The sequence below is a fragment of the Nomascus leucogenys genome, chromosome 20 (assembly GCF_006542625.1).
Source record: "Nomascus leucogenys isolate Asia chromosome 20, Asia_NLE_v1, whole genome shotgun sequence".
In the NCBI taxonomy this organism is placed as follows: Eukaryota; Metazoa; Chordata; class Mammalia; order Primates; family Hylobatidae; genus Nomascus; species Nomascus leucogenys.
The window spans coordinates 77216648-77235895 of NC_044400.1; the positions used below are offsets into that span (position 1 = coordinate 77216648).

General features: G+C 49.8%; 1 long non-coding RNA gene across 1 annotated transcript in view; it reads left to right on the top strand.

The window, feature by feature from the left end:
* Positions 1-19076, top strand: part of LOC101177356 — a 37494-nt gene extending 18418 nt beyond the window's left edge. Inside the window, exons 2-6 of the long non-coding RNA XR_004027287.1 lie at positions 7971-8049; positions 8736-8858; positions 13554-13723; positions 13794-14696; positions 18015-19076. This is a non-coding gene — a long non-coding RNA (uncharacterized LOC101177356). The remainder of the gene's footprint in view (positions 1-7970; positions 8050-8735; positions 8859-13553; positions 13724-13793; positions 14697-18014) is intronic.
* The last annotated feature ends 172 nt before the right edge of the window (positions 19077-19248 follow it).

Below are 19248 nucleotides of genomic sequence, written 5' to 3' on the forward strand. Positions count from 1 at the left end.
ATCTGCTATATAACACAACAATTGAGGTTTCAATTTCAATCATTAAATTTCTTTGTTTGTTTGTTTCTTTGTTTGTTTGCTTTAAAGACAGAGTCTCACTATGTTGCCTAGGCTGGTCTCAAACCCCGGCACTCAACAGATCCTCCTGCCTCAGCCTCTTGAGTAGCTGGGACAATAGGTATGTGCCACCATGCCTAGCACATTCACTGTATTTCTTACTACAAGATGCTTTAGTTGGTTCTTTCTCAATTCTTCCTGGTCGTTTTGTTTGACTTTTGCTCTTTGAACTTTTAAATTCCATTTTTAATTTCTTAACACAGTTTATGTTTATACATGATTATTTTTGCTCTCTGAATTAGATGTCTACTATCAGAAATGCTTGAGGACCTAAATATATTGTTTATTATTCAGCTGATTCTTGCTTACATTGAGCCATTTCTCCCTGTGTTGGGTAATTTTTATTATGAGCGCAGGCAGGATATGTGGTGATGGGACTAGATTGAGGATGCTTTTCTCCAGACATCACTGGCATTTGCTTCTTCTAGGCTCCAGGGGGCGCTACCAATCTGTAACTATAATATTTTAATTTCGTTGCCTGGGTGATGTTTCTTGACATTAGGGGCAGTATAAATTTGAACCTCAGACACACAACAGAGCAGTCCTCTGGCTACAAAAGTTCAGGGAAGACTCTCTAGCATTGTGTATGTGTTTCCACCCAGAGGTAGCAGAGATGGCTTTGTTCATTTGTCCTCTATATCCGTATGAATCCCTCCAGCTTGAAGTTCCTGTTGCAGGTGCCTGTACCCATTGGGGCCTGGATTTCCATTTTCATAGCCACTCTAGTTTGGGCTGATTATTCCTCTTTTTTGTGAAGAGGCATAATCTTTGAGCATTACTCTGGATTCTCCTGTGAGTTTAGCAGGGCATTTTGAGTTTGTTGTAAATAGTTTCCCATCTCCATATTTTAATCTGTGAAGGTGTTTCAGTTGACATTTTCAGGTGAGCATACCATTGGAATCCCAAAGCCTTCTTGCAAATCTTTTATTGTTTACTTTATTACATTTAGGTATTTAATCTGTCTAAAATTTACTTTTGTATTCGGCATAAGGCCAGAGTCCATTTTCCCCTTTCCAATGGCTAGCCCGTTACCAGCAATATTTATTATTAATTTATTCTTTTTTACTGAATTTAGCCATTAGATTTGTCATAAACTAGTCTAGCACATGTTCTAGATTTAATTCTAGTTCCATCTTCTGTTTGACTCATCTATTTGTCCATTCCTATATCAACACCAATTACTGATTAGATTCCAGTGGCTCTTTGTATCCTCTGATGTAGGAACACTCGAGTCTCACTTGGATGTTCTTACATTTTGTAATTTTTAAACTACTCTCAAGGATTTGTTTTCAGAGATTTGTTTGTACTCACTTTGGTAAGGAGGCAGTCTCAGCATGTATTTGCTACACTTAATTAGACTAAATTGAGAAGCTTCATGGGGAGGTAGACAGAATTTCACTTGGACAAGCCACTTACCCTCTTCCAGACTCAATTTCCGCCGCTGAGGAAGGATGGGCTAGTGCCCTAGACCTCTGAGCTCCTTGCCTGCTCTAGAATCCCAGCCCAGACTGGCTTCTCCTTAAGCACTGGACAACATGCAGTGATAAGAACAGCTGTTTGTGTATGTGTCTTTTTGTTTGTTTTAGAGACAAAGTCGTGCTCTGTTGACCAGGCTGGAGTGCAATGGTGCCGAGATAGCTCACTGTAACATCAAAACTCCCGGACTCAAGTGATCCTCCTGCCTAAGCCTCCCAAGCTGGTACTACAGGAATGTACCACCATTCTGAGATAATTTTTAGAAAAGAGATGGGGTCTTGCTATGCTAGCCATGCTGTTCTCAAACCCCTGACCTCAAGTGATTCTTCCCACCTTGGCTTCCCGAAGTGCTGGGATTACAGGTGTGAGCCACCGCACCCAGCTTTTTTGTGTTCTCATTGGCCAGGTAATGCATGTCAGGTGTCCTGCTCAACCAGTTATCTATATTCACCCCTCAGCATCTCATTTAATCCTCAGACATCCCTGGGAGACAGGTGCTATTCGTACTCTCTCCATTCTATAGAGCAAGGAACTAAAGAATGCAGAGCTGTACTGACTTATTTGCTGAAGATATTGGTTGATTAAAAAAGGAAACAAAGGAATGGAGTGGCGAGCTTTGGGGGAATATGCAAAGACCAAGTTATGTTATTACATAATTAGTGCACATTGTTCTTGATACATGAAGAAGACCTCAGTAATAATAGCTTACTCGTTTGTTGAGTGCTTCCTGTGTACTTTAGGAATATTAAATCATTAATCCCACAACCTTGTTAGCTAATAGGCACTATTATTATCTCCAGTGTACGGACCACGAGATTGAGCCCCAGATATGTGAAGTCACCAGCCCATCGGCACCCAGCAGAGGTGGCTGATGAGCCCAGACCGCTGGGCTCCAGGGACTGTGCCGTCTCTAGGCAACCGCAAAAATTACCACCCACAGATGTGGTGAACTCTGTGATTGTCACCAGCTCACCTGTCTCGGGCGGGAAGGGGACGTGCAAAAATGGAAGCGTTGCCATTGGAAGGAGGGATGGAGCTCGTGGCCATTTCTAATGTTTAAAACTATCGTTTAAATTATACTTGGAATGTTTTTATGTAAAGGAGGTGCACCAAAGGGTTAACAGGTGGTTGACTCTGAAAAGGACTCCCGGAGAACAGCTGCTCTGAATTTTCTAATTTCGCCACAGTGGTGATGTATCATGTATTCTTGTGTGATTCGAAAATGTTAAAAGTCATATAAATAATGTAGAAGACGACCCTTCGCGGGCGAGGTCCCCCTCTCGCCCGCTGAGGGCAATTACGTAACTGCAGGGCGGGGACAGGCCTCCGCCGGGTGAGCGGCAGGCGGGGGCGGGGCTGCCCGGAGCCTCGGCCCCGCCCACTCCTCTGCCCCGCCCACTGTCCCCGCCCAGCCCCGGGCTGCTCGGAAAGGCCGGAGGCCGGAGCACAGTAACGCACGGAGCGGCCCGGCCCTTCTGGCGGTCCCGCCCACGCGACCCAGGCGCAGCGACGGGCGCCGGACAGCTGCCCCGGCGGGCGAGCGACATGCAGCGGGACCGCGGGAGGCTGCGATTCGGTGGCTGGACTTGCGTGCCCCACCTCCTCTGTCGCGCGTGCCCCGCTCCCCAGTCGGGGCGTCCCGGGGATGGGATCTGGGCTTCCGGCGCAGCGCGGCTGAGAACACCCGAGCGGTTCTCGTGTTCTGGCACGTGGCTCGGGCCTGCCCCCTGGCCTGGCCGTCTCCCGGCGCGTTCTCCGGTGCAGGTGCCTGGCCTGTGCCCCACCATCCCCGCCCGGCGCCGCCGCCGGTGCTGAAGGAGCCACGCCCCGGGCTCCGGATCCTGCCTCTGCAAAGTCCAGGCCCGCGGCGCGGGTCAGGGCTGCTGCTCCGGGCGGACGGGGACGCGCGGTCGCAGGCAACTCCTGTCTTAAGGGCAAGTGAGACAGGATCAGGGCTGGTATGGAGGCATCTCCATTAGCAGGGGACCAGACTCCTTCCATCTGACTGCTCTGCTATCCTTGGCATGCTGCCTCATGGTCCAAAGTGGCTGCTGCGCACCAGCCCTCGTGTCTGCATTCTAGCCAGCAGGAAGGAGGTAAGAGTGAAAAAAGATGCCATTTCTTTATGAGTACGTCCCAGAAGTTCATATAGATCACAAGAAGCCAGTCCACTTTACAGGCAGAGGTGGACTCCGAAAGGTCTGATGACTCTCAGAAGGTAATGTGTGCAGCGGGGGAGCAGGATTCAAATGTAAGTGGGCTGCCATCCGTACAATAGCAGCCAACCGGAGGGCTCCCTGCACTCCAGCACCTATCCAGCGCTTACCTAGTCGTTTAATCCTCACAGCTAGTGAGGGAAGAGCTGGTTACCCTATTGTACAGAGGAGGTCACTGAGGCTCAGAGAGGGTAAGTGATGTGCTCATGATTTCAGAGCCAGTACGTGGAGAGGTTGGGACTCCAATCCGGGCAGTCTGCTCCAGAATCCACACTTTGACCACCACCTTCCACTGTCACTCAGCATCGTAAACTCTCCCCTTGGAATCCTGTCTGCAAACCTGGTTGAAGCTGAGATGAGAAATGAGGCAAGGGAGGGACATTAGTGTCTAACAGTCCCGTGTTCAAAAATAATAAAGTACAGCATGGGCAACATAGTGAGACCACCGTCTCGACAAAAAATAAAAATTAACTGGGCGTCATGGTGTGTGCCTCTAGTCCTAGCTACTTGGGAGGCTGAGGTGAGAGGATCGCTTGAACCTGGGAGGCTGAGGCTGCAGTGAGCCAAGTTCACACCACTGCACTCCAGCCTGGGTGACGGAGTGAGACCCTGTCTCAAAAATAACAATAATAATAATAATAAAGTCCTTCTTTTGCAGTGTATTCGTCACCTTGGGCTGCCATAACAATATGCCATAGATGGAGTGGCTGAAACAACAGAAATTTCCCCCAGTTCTAGAGGCTGGAAGTCCTAGATCAAGGTGCCAGCAGGGTCCAGTTCTGGTAACGAACTCTCCCTGGCTTGCTGGCTGCCTCGCTATGTCCTCACATGGTGGAGAGAAAGATTTCTCTGCCTTCTTCTTAGAAGGTGACAGTCCTATGGGGTTAGGGCTCCACCCTCATGATCTCATTTACCCTTAAATACCTTCTAAAGACCCTATCTACAGATACAGCCATATTGGGGGTTAGGACTTAAACATCTGAATTTGTGGGGGCTGAATGGAGGATGCAATTCAGTCCACAGCACAGGGTTAGTTTACTTCAGAAATAAATGAACTAGAATTTCAAAGTCAGGACTACAGTATCAAAAGGTGAGAACCCAGCCTTTAACAGTTTAACTTTTCTCATGGTGTCTAGAACGATGTAATCAACATTCCCACTGTTCAGATGGGGAGACTGCTGAGTGCCCTTGACAAAGTCCTTGGGAATAGCCAGGACCTAGACTTTGCTAGGGCAGTTGTTTGTAAACCCACAGAGGCCATGGGCCATTTCCTGACAGTGATTGTCATCATCTTCCGAGCTTAGGTCTGGCTCCCAAATGATACGTTGCATAAACTAAAATACTTTTCCCTTTGAGGCTCGCTCAGCAAGCTGCAGAATCTGGTTGATCGGTTTGTACTTGAGTTTTTTCCCTTCCTGGTAAAGAGAGAGAGGGAAGGCATGTGTCGAGTTCGGCCATGTGCCAAGCCCTTTGCAAACATTAGCTCCCCGACCCCACCACTGCTCCTTGTTGCTTCCCAGTTAGCGGCTTCGGGGTAAAGGGGCTGTCCGGGTCACACCATATCAGAACTGGAGGGTGAGCCCAGAGCTGTCATTCAAGCCCCTGTTTGCTTTTGCTCCTGCTGACCCCCAAAGGAGCTTCTCTTCGTAAAACAAAATTCTGTTTAAAAAAACTAAATATCCAAAATTCACCATCTGTTGCAATCTCAATGTATTATGTTGGTGCAAAAGTAATTGCAGTTTTCAAAGTAATTGAAATTGCCATTGAAAGTAATGGCTTAAACTGAAAATACTTTTGCACCAACCTAATAAAAGGGCTGTGCTGGTGAAAACTGTTGGAATTGATTTTTCCCCTTGGAATCTTGCCAGTCAATTAATTTGCGGCTCTGCTACTGGCCTTTCTAAAACTTGAACCTGGGAGGTTGAGGCTGCAGTGAGCCAAGATCACACCACTGCACTCCAACCTGGGTGGCAGAGGGAGACCCTGTCTCAAAAAAAATAGGTTTTTCAGCCTTCCCTTGCTGGGCCATGCTCTCTTCCTCTGTTTCCTCTGTAGCTGACACACTCCTGTGTGTGGGCAATGTTCTCCATGTAGTAACACCCTGTACTAATGATGAGTGCGCTGTCTACGTGACTCTATTTAGGGCAAGGCAATTCGGTGTAAGTCCTGCATGAGGAATTCAACGAGAACAAAAAGCTTCAGAGAAAAACATCCTGCAGCCTTCCCCTTTGTCTCAGTAACTATGGTTTCTGGGCAAATTAAGAAAACACTCAAGAAGGTTTTTTTTTTTTTAATGGAGCTGAAGCACAGAGCCTCAGATGGGCACAAAGTGATGAACACATTTATTTTGATTTTTTACTTATAATACTAGCATATAGAGAATTACAATAAATATAATATTCCCTCCAATTAACAACAACAACAAAAAACTTTCCCTGTGCCAGAGCAGGGAGGCTGACCAAGAAAAGAGGAGAAGATGGCCACTGTGCTCCAGGGCAGAGGATACCTGGCCCACCTTCCCCTGACCCCAGAGAGTTGTGGGGCCTCTGTCAGGAGGCACCAGCTCTAATAAGAACTGTGGGTGTGCTCTGGGCTTTCTGCTTGGCACTGCTGCTCAGTGATCAAATCACATCATCTTTCTGAGTGTCTTCTTATGACATGCAATGATGATATTTGCTTCAACTGGAAAAGGTGAGACTCAGATTCAGGGATATGTGTGTATTTGAGAGCCCTGGTGAACTCAAGCTGTAGAAATAGTGGTCGTTAGCAGAATCCATTAGATGAAATTAGAGCCGACCCAGGGCCTTGGGAGCTCTCCGGGGTGCTGAAAGGATTGTCCTCAGACTCCAAGGATCAGCATAGTCTGTGCATAGGAGTGAGCCAGTGAGAATGTCATTTATTGAGCACCTACTGTGTGCCTGGCGCCTGGCTTCCTCCGCAGCATTACCTCATTAACACATATGGTTACTACCAGGCTGTTTGCCTCTGCCTGGCCTCAGCTTGGCCCTCCTGCTCCTGAAGCCCCCAGTGCCAGCCGCTGCCTCAAGCTGTGTGTGGCCTGACCGCCTGTCCTTTGGTCTCTAGCACAACTGGCTTGCCTATGGCAGTGCCACCCAGCCAGCCTGCTGGGCCACTGACTTGCTTTGTATCTCCTGGCCTTGGAAAGGCTGACATGGGCATGTTTGTGAGGGAGCTTGGAAAACTGGAAGCTGAGGTTCTTAAGGTCACGTTTTGATTATTCTGTACCATTTTTGTCGTGTGTGTTTGGTTCAGGAAAATTTGAAACTGAACCGTGAGGACAGGGGCATCCAGGCTATCATCCTATAACCCCACTCCCCTGTGCTGGACTGTTACAATTATTTCTATAAAATTAGCCTCCCCATGGCACTGTGAGCCACTTGAGGGCAGAGCCTGTGCCTTATCCAGCCCTCTAGCTTCTGAGCCTGGCACAGGCTCCTGATGATAGTGGGGGCGCAGTCACCGTTGATGAACCCAGAAATGAAATGGATGGAAGAGTGAGCCCACAACTTGGATTTCTGTCCTGAGAGCTGGCGTCTGTTGGAGAGGGTTCTGTATACAGGCATGCCAGCCTGCACTCACTGAACACTTGCTGGCTTCTGGCTCTGTTCTCAAAACTGCATGAATATCAACATTTCTAATCCTCACTGCAACCCACGAGATAGGGACTATGATCCTCATTTTACAAGAGGGGAAACTGAGGCAAAGAGCGATGCATAACTTGCCAAATACCACACAGCAGGTCAGTTGCAGGGCTGAGACAAGAACCCCAGCGGAGTTGCCAGCTCAGCTCTCAACCCTCTGCACCACCGGTCCCGGTGCCAAGGCTTCGTCCCATCCCCCATGTACCTAGTAACTGAAACTTTGGGTGACTTTCTTGATTGTGCCCAGTGACCATCACGCAGCTTGGATGGGAGGGAAGGTCCTGGCTCCCACACTGCTGGGAGATGCTGGGGGGAATCACTGCATCTCTCCATGCCTCAGTTCCCTCAACTTCAGGGGGAGGCTGACTCCCACCGTGGAACTGCTAGGAGGTCATAGGCCATCTGTGTGAGGCCCAGGGCCCTGTAGTAGCTGTGATCTGAATATGATCAGTCATTATTGATGGTCTTGAGGTTTTCCTGTGTGGTGTTTCTGTTTCAGAAAAGGAAAGGGGGCTGGCCTAAAGGCAAGAAGAGAAACCCCCCCAAGGGACCTTGCTGTTCCGTGCTTCTATGACAGGGTAAGATGCAGGGAGATTACTCTGACCCAACGTTGACATAATCTGCAGGGCTCACCATGTGGCCTGGGCCACGTAGCTGGGTTGGCACAATCCCATCTCAGCTTTTACCTGTTCTTTTAGGGCCCTTGGTTAGTTAGGGGGCCTGACACCACTGGGAGTGTGGGGTGGGCTGCTTAGTTCTTTAAGCTGTAATGAGGTCCTGGTCCTGGAAGAGAGAGGACAGAAGAACCAGGCTTGGGTTCCAGACAGGAAAAGGGGTAGGTGTGGGCTTGGTGGGTCTGCTTTCCATCCCAGGCTTGAAGACAGGGGTGCTCTGTGGCACCTGTGAGCAGGTGGCATTATGTTCATTATACAGAGGGGGAAACAGAGGCTCAGATTAAGTGATTTGTCTACATAATGAAGCATGGCTATTTGAACGTGTCCCCTGACAGACACAGCCACCCAGCCTTCATACACCTCGTGCCCTATGGGGAGCCCCTGTTCTCGTTCCTAGGCCTTTTACGAGACTCTGGGTTAACAAGCCATTGGAGGATGTTCCCCTGTTAGCCTTCAGTTCTCTAGTTAGACTGAAAAAGATGGGCAAACCCGTGACTCGTTATGAAAACCAGAAACTGGAATGAGCTGCCCCTGGCCGGATGCCTTCCCTGCCGGTTCCCAGAGCCACGTACGTCCCTTCCATGGCACAGGTAAGTGATATTCCTGAATGAGCAGAGAAGTCAGCTGAGGGCCACACACCCCGATCTGCCTTTCACGGAAATCATGAAGATGCTGGCTGCTCAGTGGGCTCAGCTGTCTCAAGACAAAAAGGGGTAAGTCCTGTTTTACATGGTGAATACAAAGCGAGTCCCTCCCTGAAATGGGGCCTGGGCAGCCCGCAGCCACCACCAGGGGCCGTTCCCTCCTAATCCATTTCTCACACCAGAGCCAGAGGGAACCCTCTAGAGTGCAGACATGAGGTACCACTCACTCACCGGTTTAGAGCAATTAATGGGTTCCCTTGCTTTTGGCAGCATCTCCTAAACTGGGTCAGGCAGAATGGCCCATCCAGGAAACATGGGCCAGCTGTCTAATAAGTCTAGGAAATTCTGGAGGAAATCAAGATCGTAGATTTCTCCCTCAACAGGACATTTTTGGTGCACATAAAATATATTTGTGTAGCACTTGTTATGCCTGGCAGCATGCTAGGTGCTGGGGACATGGCCACGAGCACGGCCGATGGGGCCCCTGCTGTCCTGGAGTGAGGCTGTGGAGGAAGAGGCAGCGCCAAGCATGTAAAGGGGCATGAGAGTCTCTACGTGTGAGCACTGGTGTGCGGTGTTTCTCAAACTAATCTACCAAGGAGCCTCTTTTTCACAGAGCACCTGTTAACCTCCTCCAAAAGCATGTTCTGGGGGCCAGGGGAGGAACGCCAAATTATGGCATAAGGTCAAAGCCCATTTCGCCTGAAATACTGTTACCGTCCAATGTCACTTCTGCCACCCCCAGCTGTACCTTCCAGCCACACTGAACAAACGTGTCATTTTCTGTTCAAGCCATCCCTGCCTCAGTGTCACCTCCTACAATAAGCCCTCCCACACCCCTAAGAATATCTGACCTCAAAGCCCATACTTTCCCCAGAACAGCACCCTGCCTCCAGTGTCATTTCCTCAAGTCAAATACAAAGATGCTGATGTGAACTTCTTTAAACCTCTACAATTTCATCTTGTTTTAGTCATAGAAAACTCATTTACAGTTGACAAAATCCTAATGGGGGGCTCAGTTAGTAACATCCCTCTCCTTCCTACCCACGTTTTCAACCAACTAGGAGCTATCCAGTAGCCAGTCAGATGGAGATTAAATGTCAGCTGTATTCACGCAAAGCGAGGTGGAGGGTGTCTTTAGATCAGTGGTTCCAGCTGCTGGCAGTGCCGGATAATTCCTGGCACTAGGTCAGAGCAGGCCCCTGAGCATGTGGCCAAGAGCAGCGCAGAGCCTTCGCTGCCTGCCAGCAGATGGCAGGGGCAACGAGAGAGGGAGGGGCTCCGCTCAGCATCCCAAGGCCTGGGGTTGGATCTGATTCATCTGTCACTAGTGCTCAGCCCAGGACCCTGTGCAGGGAAAAGTGCTGATGTTTGCATGAGGGATCATTGTAGAGAAGTCTAAGGTTCCCCTGGCGGGAACTGATAATGCTCTCCTTCTCTGCAGTCATCACACCAAACCTGGAGAATGGTGGTGGCCACAGCAAGGCAGATGCCAGTTGATGGGAAGGAAAACAGTGCCATTCAAACAAGGAATGAACTTGCTTGGAGGTAATGAGGTCCCTGTCCCTGGAGGTGTGCAAGCAGAAGCTGAGCAGTAGCTTCTTGGGATCATCGTAAAGAGCCCCAGGGAGGTTGGACAAGAGGATGCCCAGCCTCCATCCCCATCCCAACCCCAAATCTGGAGCGCCTCAGAATCTCTGTGCTCCTTCCTCCAGAGGTATGTGTCTCAGGTGGACGAGGACAAGTAGGGCTATGTCTGCGAGCTGCAGGCCTTCCAGAGCTCTGAGGCCTACCAAGCCTTGCTGCAGAGGTGTGCAGCCCACAAGGCGCTGTGTGGGATGCAGGGGTGGACTGGAGCTCACCTCTCCCAAGCCGGGGTCTGGAATGCTTATGCAGCAGAAAGTGCACTGGGAAAGCCCTTGGGGTTACTCCACCTCCTTCAGTCGCCTTGATTGAAGAGCCAAAGCAGTTGACATCCAGTCTTCCTTTTCAGCCCATCCTGAACCGGTTAAAGACTAAAGATAAGAGGCAGCTTGTTCCCTCCTACCTGCGAGGGTCAGTGGACATTCAGAGAGTGCTGGGGCAGCAGTTACTTTGTAACGTTTAGAAAAGGGAAAGGAATCACAGTGACAGGCCTGGCACTTCTCAAATTCCAGCATGCACAGGGTCACCGAGGGTCTTGCTGGTAGGCAGGTTCTGCTCCAGCAGGTTCAGGGAGGGGCCTGGGAGTCTGCGTTTCTGACACGCCCATGGGCCATGGCTGCTGCTCCAGGGCCCACACTGACTATGCTGCAGGTTGGTTCCTGCAGCACTCACCACTCCTACATGCCGCGGCACCCTCCCTAGCCCAGCATCTCTGCCGTGGGCTTTTCTCAGATGGCCATGGGGCCAGATGTGCAGGGCAGAGCTAGTGAACTGAACATCTATGTAAACCCATGCAGACAGCTTTCCACCACCACCGACATGGTGAGACAAATCCCAGGTGGATTCCATACCCCAGAGTTCCCATGGGACTGAGCCCCGTTCCTGTAATGGCCCTGCCCAGCCACCTGACTCACTCCCAGCCCTACCGGTGCTTCCTGAGATCAATACCCACATAAACCATTGACACCAAAATCCTCATCTGGGGGACCCGGCTCTGCCCCCAGAGCCTGAGGCAGAGGAGGGAACCCTATCCGTTGTCTACTCACTATGCCTTCGCCATGGAGGACAATTTCCACTCATTTTTCTTTTTCATCCATTTTGAAAGTATTCTCAATCGCAGAGCCCATCAGAGGCACATTTACATTGAGACCCACAGGGCGGCCACCAGCCACCAGGATTCCAGTCTCCTCTGAGGGGCACAGGCCCGCAGGGCAGCATTGAGGGGCCCTTGTCAGTGGCAGTCCAGGCACCAGTCTCTGGCCCCACCAGTGGCTGCTCCAGGGCAGAGGTCGGCTTCTCCCAGTGGTCCTGGGTCCACCCCCATTCGCCCTGCATGTTCCTGCCCTGCGCTCTCCATGGTCAGGGCCGGCCCGCCTCCCTAGGACGTCACAGCAAGGCCTGCCTATCCTTCACGTTGCTGCCTCTTTGGCTGAGCACCAGAGGAAGCATGCATCGGGGCTCTGCCATCCACGAGGCTCCAGGACCAGCCACGTGTGTCCCATGCTCCCACTGGGACTGGCTGAGAGAGCGGCCTTCCTAGTCACCAGGGTGTGGGCTCCAGAGTCCAAGTGCCCGGGTTGGAATGCCAGCTGTACCACTTGGTGGCTCTGTGGCCTTGCACAAATTGCTGGAACACTCACTGCCTCAGTTTCCTCATCTGAAAAATAGGGCTGTCACAGGCCCTTCTCCTCAGGGCTCAGTGAGGATGAATGAGCTAAACCACAGAGAGGTTGGTACTCAGCGCCTGGTACATGGCAAGTGTGCAGTAAGTGTTCACACTTAGTGCCCCTCCCTGTGTGCTGGGGCACAGCCCCCACCCTAGCTTCCTCCAAAGCAGGGGTCAGCAAACTTTTTCTGGAAAGGGATAGATAGCAACTGTCATAGGTTTTGTGGGCCACATGGCCTCCATCGCAGTCATTCAACTCTATGCTTGTAGCAGGAAAGCAGTCATAGACAATATGTACACAAAGGGCCGTGTCTGCATGTCAATAAAACTTTATTTATAAAAACATACAGAGGGCTGAGTTGGTCCACAGGTAGGTCTACTCTGGCCTGTCGTACTTAGTGGGTTTCCACATAACCTTTGTTTTCAATCAAGTGCCTGTAGATAAAAATAATCAACTGGAAAATCTCTGGTCTGGCATAGAACTAGCAGATATACCCAAGCATGGTGGCATCTCTGATGGTTCCAGGGGAGCTGCAAGGCCTCTGGTCCTCATCATGAATGTCAGATCTCTTGGTACCAGAGTTAAGCAGAGGGTGCCTGAGAACAGCTGTCATTCTTGCTCCTGGTTTTCTTCCAAAATGCCATTTGTGCGAGCTTAGCAGAGAACCACTCATCTTGCTGAATTCTTCATTCATGCTGAGGCCCTGCGGCCTTCTCCTTATTTGGGGGATTGTTTGTAAATTGTCATCATGCAAAAACCTGGTGTGTTACAAGGAAAGATCACTCCAACACAGCAGCTTGGTCTTTAAACAAATAAAATATATCACTGCCTTATTTAAAACATAGTAAGTTTAAGAGTTTGCCATATAAAAATATATTAGTAGCCAATATACATTTTTAAAATATCACTTAGAATCTGCCACACTAAAAAATGAAATTTTCGTTCTTCCTTGTTTCTCCCTCATCTTCATTTCACACCTAGCCAGGTCCTTATACATTGACATTGGAGGTACCTGCTGTTCCCTCTTGGCTTATTGGGGTTTACAGACCTCAGATTAGATTGAACAGCATTGATCCTCCTCTGGCAGGTAACATGAAGACCCCTTGAGATGATGTTTGCAATCAAAGAAGTCACCTCTGACCCTCTGATTGGTGTCCCCCAAATAGGGCTGAGCCGTTTCCTGAGACAAATTCTCAAAACGCACCTCTATCTACTGAGGACCTAGCACTTTCTCTCTCACCTGATGACAGAGGTCTTGAGATGAACTGAAATTCTCATCTGTGCTCAGAAAGGTGTCACACCTAGCACGGAAATGTGCAGTGGGGAAAGGGAGTCGCAGGACCCAGCCCTGTCCACACAAAGCCCTGTGTCTTTTTCAGCTGATTTTATGTTCAGAGAAGGCTGGATTGCCTGAGCCTCCTCCCTGCTCACCTGAAACCCTTTCTGTCCTCAGGGAGATGAACGCAATGACCTGTACTGCGGGACCTGCAGGCAGCTCTTCAGCTCCCTGCGCAACAAGAAGGAACCTGCTGCAGAGGCAGCACCTGCAGCACCTCTCAGGTAACCAGCCTAGGCCACGCCGCTGAGCCGCAAACGCTGGCCTTGACTCCACCTGCGCCAGAGGTGACCAACGGGCAGCCCGGGCCAGGCCGCTCAGCCACAGACACTGGCCTTGGCTCCACCTGCACCAGAGATCACCAACGGGCAGCCCACGTGATGCCTCTTGTTATTAAAATGCAATTTTAAGACAGACTCTAGTCAAGCCCACTTACCACCAGGCGGGTGTTTAGGACAGGGTAGGTGTTCCACTGTATCTGTTTTCCTCTTAGTTCACTAGGCCCGCCTGCTCTGGGCCACCCAGGACACGGACCTCAGCTTCTCCTAGAGCCCTTCCTCACTTATTTCCATCTCTGCAAGCTCCTTAACTATCTCAGAGCACCCCAGGCCCGTGGCCACCTCGGGTCTGGATGCCGCATTCTGACATGTGGCACATTCTGGGTGCCCATGATTATGATGAGGTTCTGTGCCCATGTGGCCTCAGGGCTCTTGAGACCACCCTTCAACCAGGTCTTTGCTCACCTGTCTCCTGCCCAGGGACGCCACCCAGGTCACTGGTGCAAATCTCCAGCCCCTGCCCGTTTCTCTTCGTGATTGCATCACCACCTCGCAGCCTCCTCCACTGCTCACTCCTGGTGTTATTGCCTGTCTCCCTCTGGAGGAGAAGGCTCTCGAGTTCAGTGATTGTTTTGCCTGTTTAGTTCACTGTGGTGAACCCCGGGCCTAGAAACTCGCTTGGCACTCCCAGTAGGTGCTCAGTAAGTATCCAATGAGTGGACAAATGAATGAATGTGTTCAACCAATGACCCTAGAGCCTGTATTCCTTCCAGGGACAGAGCGAGGTACTAGGGACACAGGAAGGACGAGGCAGAGCTCCATGCTGATGAAACTAAGGGCCAAGCATGTGGGTGAATACGAACATCCTGGCATTAAAACGTCTTGCATTCTAGTGAAATGAGACCCATTGGACACAGAGAGGCCCGACCACAATTGCATCTGTGTAAAATTGAGACAAAGATGGTGAAAACAGCCGTGGCAGGTGCTGGACTAAGGGGTGACATTGGGTTTTCTCTCCCCACCTATCCTTTAGGGTTGTTAAAACAGAAATAGATCTCACGTAGGCCCCTGCTCTGCACCCTGCTTGCTGAGTCACGCAGGGCCAGTTACGCAGCTACCCTGTGCTTCCCCGGCCTCATCTGTAAAATAAGGTTGACACTGCCTGCCTGGCAGGGCTCTCCTGAGAATACACAGTGCCTCGTGCAGGGCCCAGTGCAGCTGAGAGGTCACCTCCTCCAGGAAGACTTTCCTGACCTAGACTTGGGGTTGGGCCTCCCCAGGGTTCCTAAGGCTTCCCCCATATACCCTTCACTTTGCAATCATCATCCCCTGTTACTGTCCCACAACACACATTACACACAACACCATACAAACACATGCATTCTACACACACACAACACACACATGCACTACATATAACACACACTATACACATTACATACACAACACATACCCCACCCTTCACACTCATATACACACGTACACCACCCACATACACACCAAACACTCCACACACGTACAAACACATGCTACATACAACACACTCATACCACACACATGCACACACGGGTCTGGAGGGCGGTGCTGTGTGGGGCTCGGCGCATCCCTGATCCATAGCAGATACTGAATATTTGCTGAAGGAATATCCAGGAGACTCATGCTACGTCTGGTGTTTGAAAGGAAATGAACTGTTCTTGGTAATGTCTTGTTTAGGGTGAATAATGGTACTGAAGACAGAAAATGCATCGTATCACCTGCTCTGGAGCAAAACATGTGTGCTTGGATGCGTAGAGTTATTCTGTGTCAATTACCCACCAGAGAGAATTCAGGCGTATTTCAAAATCTACAAAACCGTGTGCTGGGGGACCAGGAAAAGTTGCAGATGCATGTGGCCGTGAACCACTGTAACTCTCTGGGGGCCTGTGTGACTATTTAAAAGGAAACAGACATGGGCAAATCTCATTTCATCTTCCCTCTAAATCACCTGCAATTTTACAGTAGCAGTCAGGCTCTTGAGGGCTTTCCCATTTCCACTTTTCTTGGTGGATCTTGCTGGAAATCAGTGCTTCTGGCAGCTGCAGTCGTTGAGGCGGGGCCCTGATTGGGGACAGGGTGTTAACCTTGCATTCTTTGGGGTTCAGGTCTCAAATGGCTCTTCTAGCCCTGGGATCTGAGGAGCAAGACCAGGACCCAGCTATCCCCACCCCGGAAGAACCTTCTCTGCTCTTCCACATCCAGCCCAGGCCTCTGGTTCCTTGTCTGCAAAACGAGGGTGCTGAGAAGATGGGACCAGGGGTCCAGCGTTTTCTTCGGCAGGGCTGTTGAGATGTAATTCCCATGCCATAGTGCCCACTGGCTGAAAGTCTATATAGTTCAGTGGTTTCTAGTATATTTTAAGATATGTGCAGCCACCACTGTGGTGGGCTTTAGAACATCTCTGTGACCCGAAAGAGCAACCCCGTTTCCATTGGTGCCACTCCCCCCGCTCCGCATCCCCAGCCCAGCAGCCTAGGACAAGCTTTCTGCCTCTGCAGGAGGCCCCCAAGTTTCGGGTCTTGATGTCTGCTTTCTGTGGGGAGTCCAGCAGACATCTCCACCTTAGGGACAGCTTAGTGGACAGTGCTGTGTCACCATCAAGGGCCTGAATCCCCGCTCTGTCACCTACTACCTCTTTTATCTTGGGCAAATTCTTCACCCTTTGCCTTGGCTTCCTCAGGTGAAAACGGGATCATCGTGCTGACCTCAAGGGCTGCTGTAGGATTCGTTGTTCCTCGTGTCACAGTCTCTAACTGTGTGGCACATTCTGGGTGCCCACGGTTACGATGATGGGTTTGGGGGCTGGAGAGATCAGTGACTTTCTGCCTCCACCCCCTCTCTAGGAAGAGCAGGCTGCTAAGGAACCCCACAGGCACCTTCTGTGTGGCTCCCTACACACTGCTCTTCTCTTGCTGTGGCTTTTCACCTTTGTGTGCCAGTCTTGCACCTGTTCATGCCTCAAAACCCCATCAAAAAGACAATAACAGGTGCTGGCAAGCATGTAGAGAAACTGAAACCCTGCTGCTCTGGCGGTGTCAGAGGGCACACTGCATTGGAGAACGGTCTGACAGCTCCTCAAAAGGTTAAACATAGAGTTGCCGTGTGACCCAGCAATTCCGCTCCGGTGGCCAATCTGAGGTTTCAATCCAGGCTGTCTGGTTCCAAGGACTCTGTTCTTTACCACTTTCTATGTCTATACCCAAAGAACTGCAAATGTATGATTAACCAAAAATATGAACATGAATGCTCATCAATGCACAGTTCGTAACACCCGAAAGGTGGAAACAAACCAAACGCCCATCAAGGGTTGAATGGATAAACAAAACATGGCCCATCCTTACAACAGCGTAACCTTGGGCCGTACAGAGGAGTGAAGTGTGATATGCGCCACGATGTGGAGGAAACTTGAAAACACGGTAAGTGAAAGAAACCAGACACAAAGGATCACACACTGTGTGATTCCATTCACACCAGATGTCCAGAGCAGGAGATCTGTAGAGGCAGAAAGGAGATTGCTCGTTGTCTAGGGCTGGGTTTCGGGAGGATAAGGGAGTGATAGCCAAAGGCTGCGAGGTTCTTTTTGAAGGATGAAAATGTCCTAAAATTGCAGTGATGGTTGCATGTCTGTGAATCTACTAAAAACCACTGAACCACACACTTACTTTATTTATATTTATTTATTCATTTATTGAGTCAAGGTCTCACTCTGTCGTCCAGGCTGGAGTCCAGTGGTACAATCACAACTCACTGCAGCCTCAACCTCCCAGGTTCAGGTGATCCTCCCGCCTCAGCCTCCCGAGTAGCTGGGACTACTGGCGTTGGTCACCATGCCTGGCTAATTATTTTGTAGAGCTGGGTTTTACGCCATGTTACCCAGCATGGTTTCGAACTCCTGGACTCAAGGGGTCTGCCCACCTCGGCCACCCAAAGTGCTGATATTACAGGCGTGAACCACTGCACCCAACCATGATGTGTGAACTAGATCTCAATAAAGCTGTTAGGCAAAAAAACAAAAAACAAAACAAAACAAACAAAAAAAACCACCATCTCAGTCAAGGACCCTTCCTCCAGGAGGCCTCCTCTGCTGGCCTCTGCCCCTGCCTGGTCCTGGCATGCTCTGCTTGTCTGTCTCTCTGTCCACCAAACGGGGGACCCTGAGGCACAGGCTGGTTCACCCACATTTGGAAAGAGGGCCAGGCCTGGAAGTGCTGCTCATTCTCTGCTCGTGGGCTGACCTCTGTGACAGGATTTCTCTGCTTTTTAGGGAAATTGAAAAAAGATCCTGCCACGTACTCAAAGCACCCAGAGCCTCTAAAGGAAGAGATGGGACAAATGAGGCCAAGTCAGAGGAGGAAGCTGAGGGCCCCGAGTCCCTTCTGCTCAGCTGTCCACATCCAGAGAGGAGTTCTGCTTCTCTCAACCTGTGTTTCTTGCAAGAGTTTATCTATAAATTGCTGAAAAATGAGTAATCAAGTTCAGCAACTCCCTGGCATCTGTGATGACCTACGGTTTATAATCCTAGTCAGAATCACCTACATAGAGTTTATAATATTAATCAGAACAAAACAGAAAAGTCGCTAGAGGAATAACAATAGTAAAAATTACAATCAGATGAAGAATAAAGTTTTCAATGAGGCACAGTTCTAAGCACTTCATACAAATAAACTGTCTTAATTCTCATAAAAGTACTGCAAGGCAGGTGCTAATATCATCTCCTTCTAAAGATAAAATGCAGCACAGAGAGGTTAAGTAACCTGTCCAAGGTTGAACAGCTAGTGAGTGGCCAATCTGAGATTTAAATCCAGGCTGTCTGGGTCCAAGAACCCTGTTCTTCACTACTTCTCAACAATGTCAACTATGTAAAATGATACACACACATAAACCCACATCAATGGTAATGGTGGTTATCTCTGGCTGGCAAGATGAAAGAAGACGTTATGTAATTCTTCAGTCCTTTCTGTGTCTGCCACATTTTCCCCAATGGATAGATGCCACTTGAATTATCAGAGGAAGAAACAAACTCTATTAAAAGGAATTTCAAGGGCCAGGCAAGATGGATCACACCTGTAATCCCACCACTTTGGGAAGCCGAGGTGGGAGGATCACCTGAGGTCAGCAGTTCGAGACCAGCCTGGCCAACGTGGCAAAACCCTGTCTCTACTAAACATACAAAAAAATTAGTCGGGCGTGGTGGCACATGCCTGTAATCCCAACTACTTGGGAGGCTGAGGCAGGAGAATCGCTTGAACCTGGGAGGTGGAGGTTGCAGTGAGCCGAGATTGCACCACTGCACTCAAGCCTGGGCAACAGAGCAAGGCTTCATCTCAAATAAAATAAAATAAAATAAAATAATTGTTTTATTCTGCTTATAAAATTAGCATATTCATTGAAGCTAGGCACGGTGGCTCCTGCCTGTAATCCCAGCCCTTTGGGAGACCAGGGCAGGTAGATCACTTGAGGCCAAGAGTTCGAGACCAGCCTGGCCAACATGGTGAAAC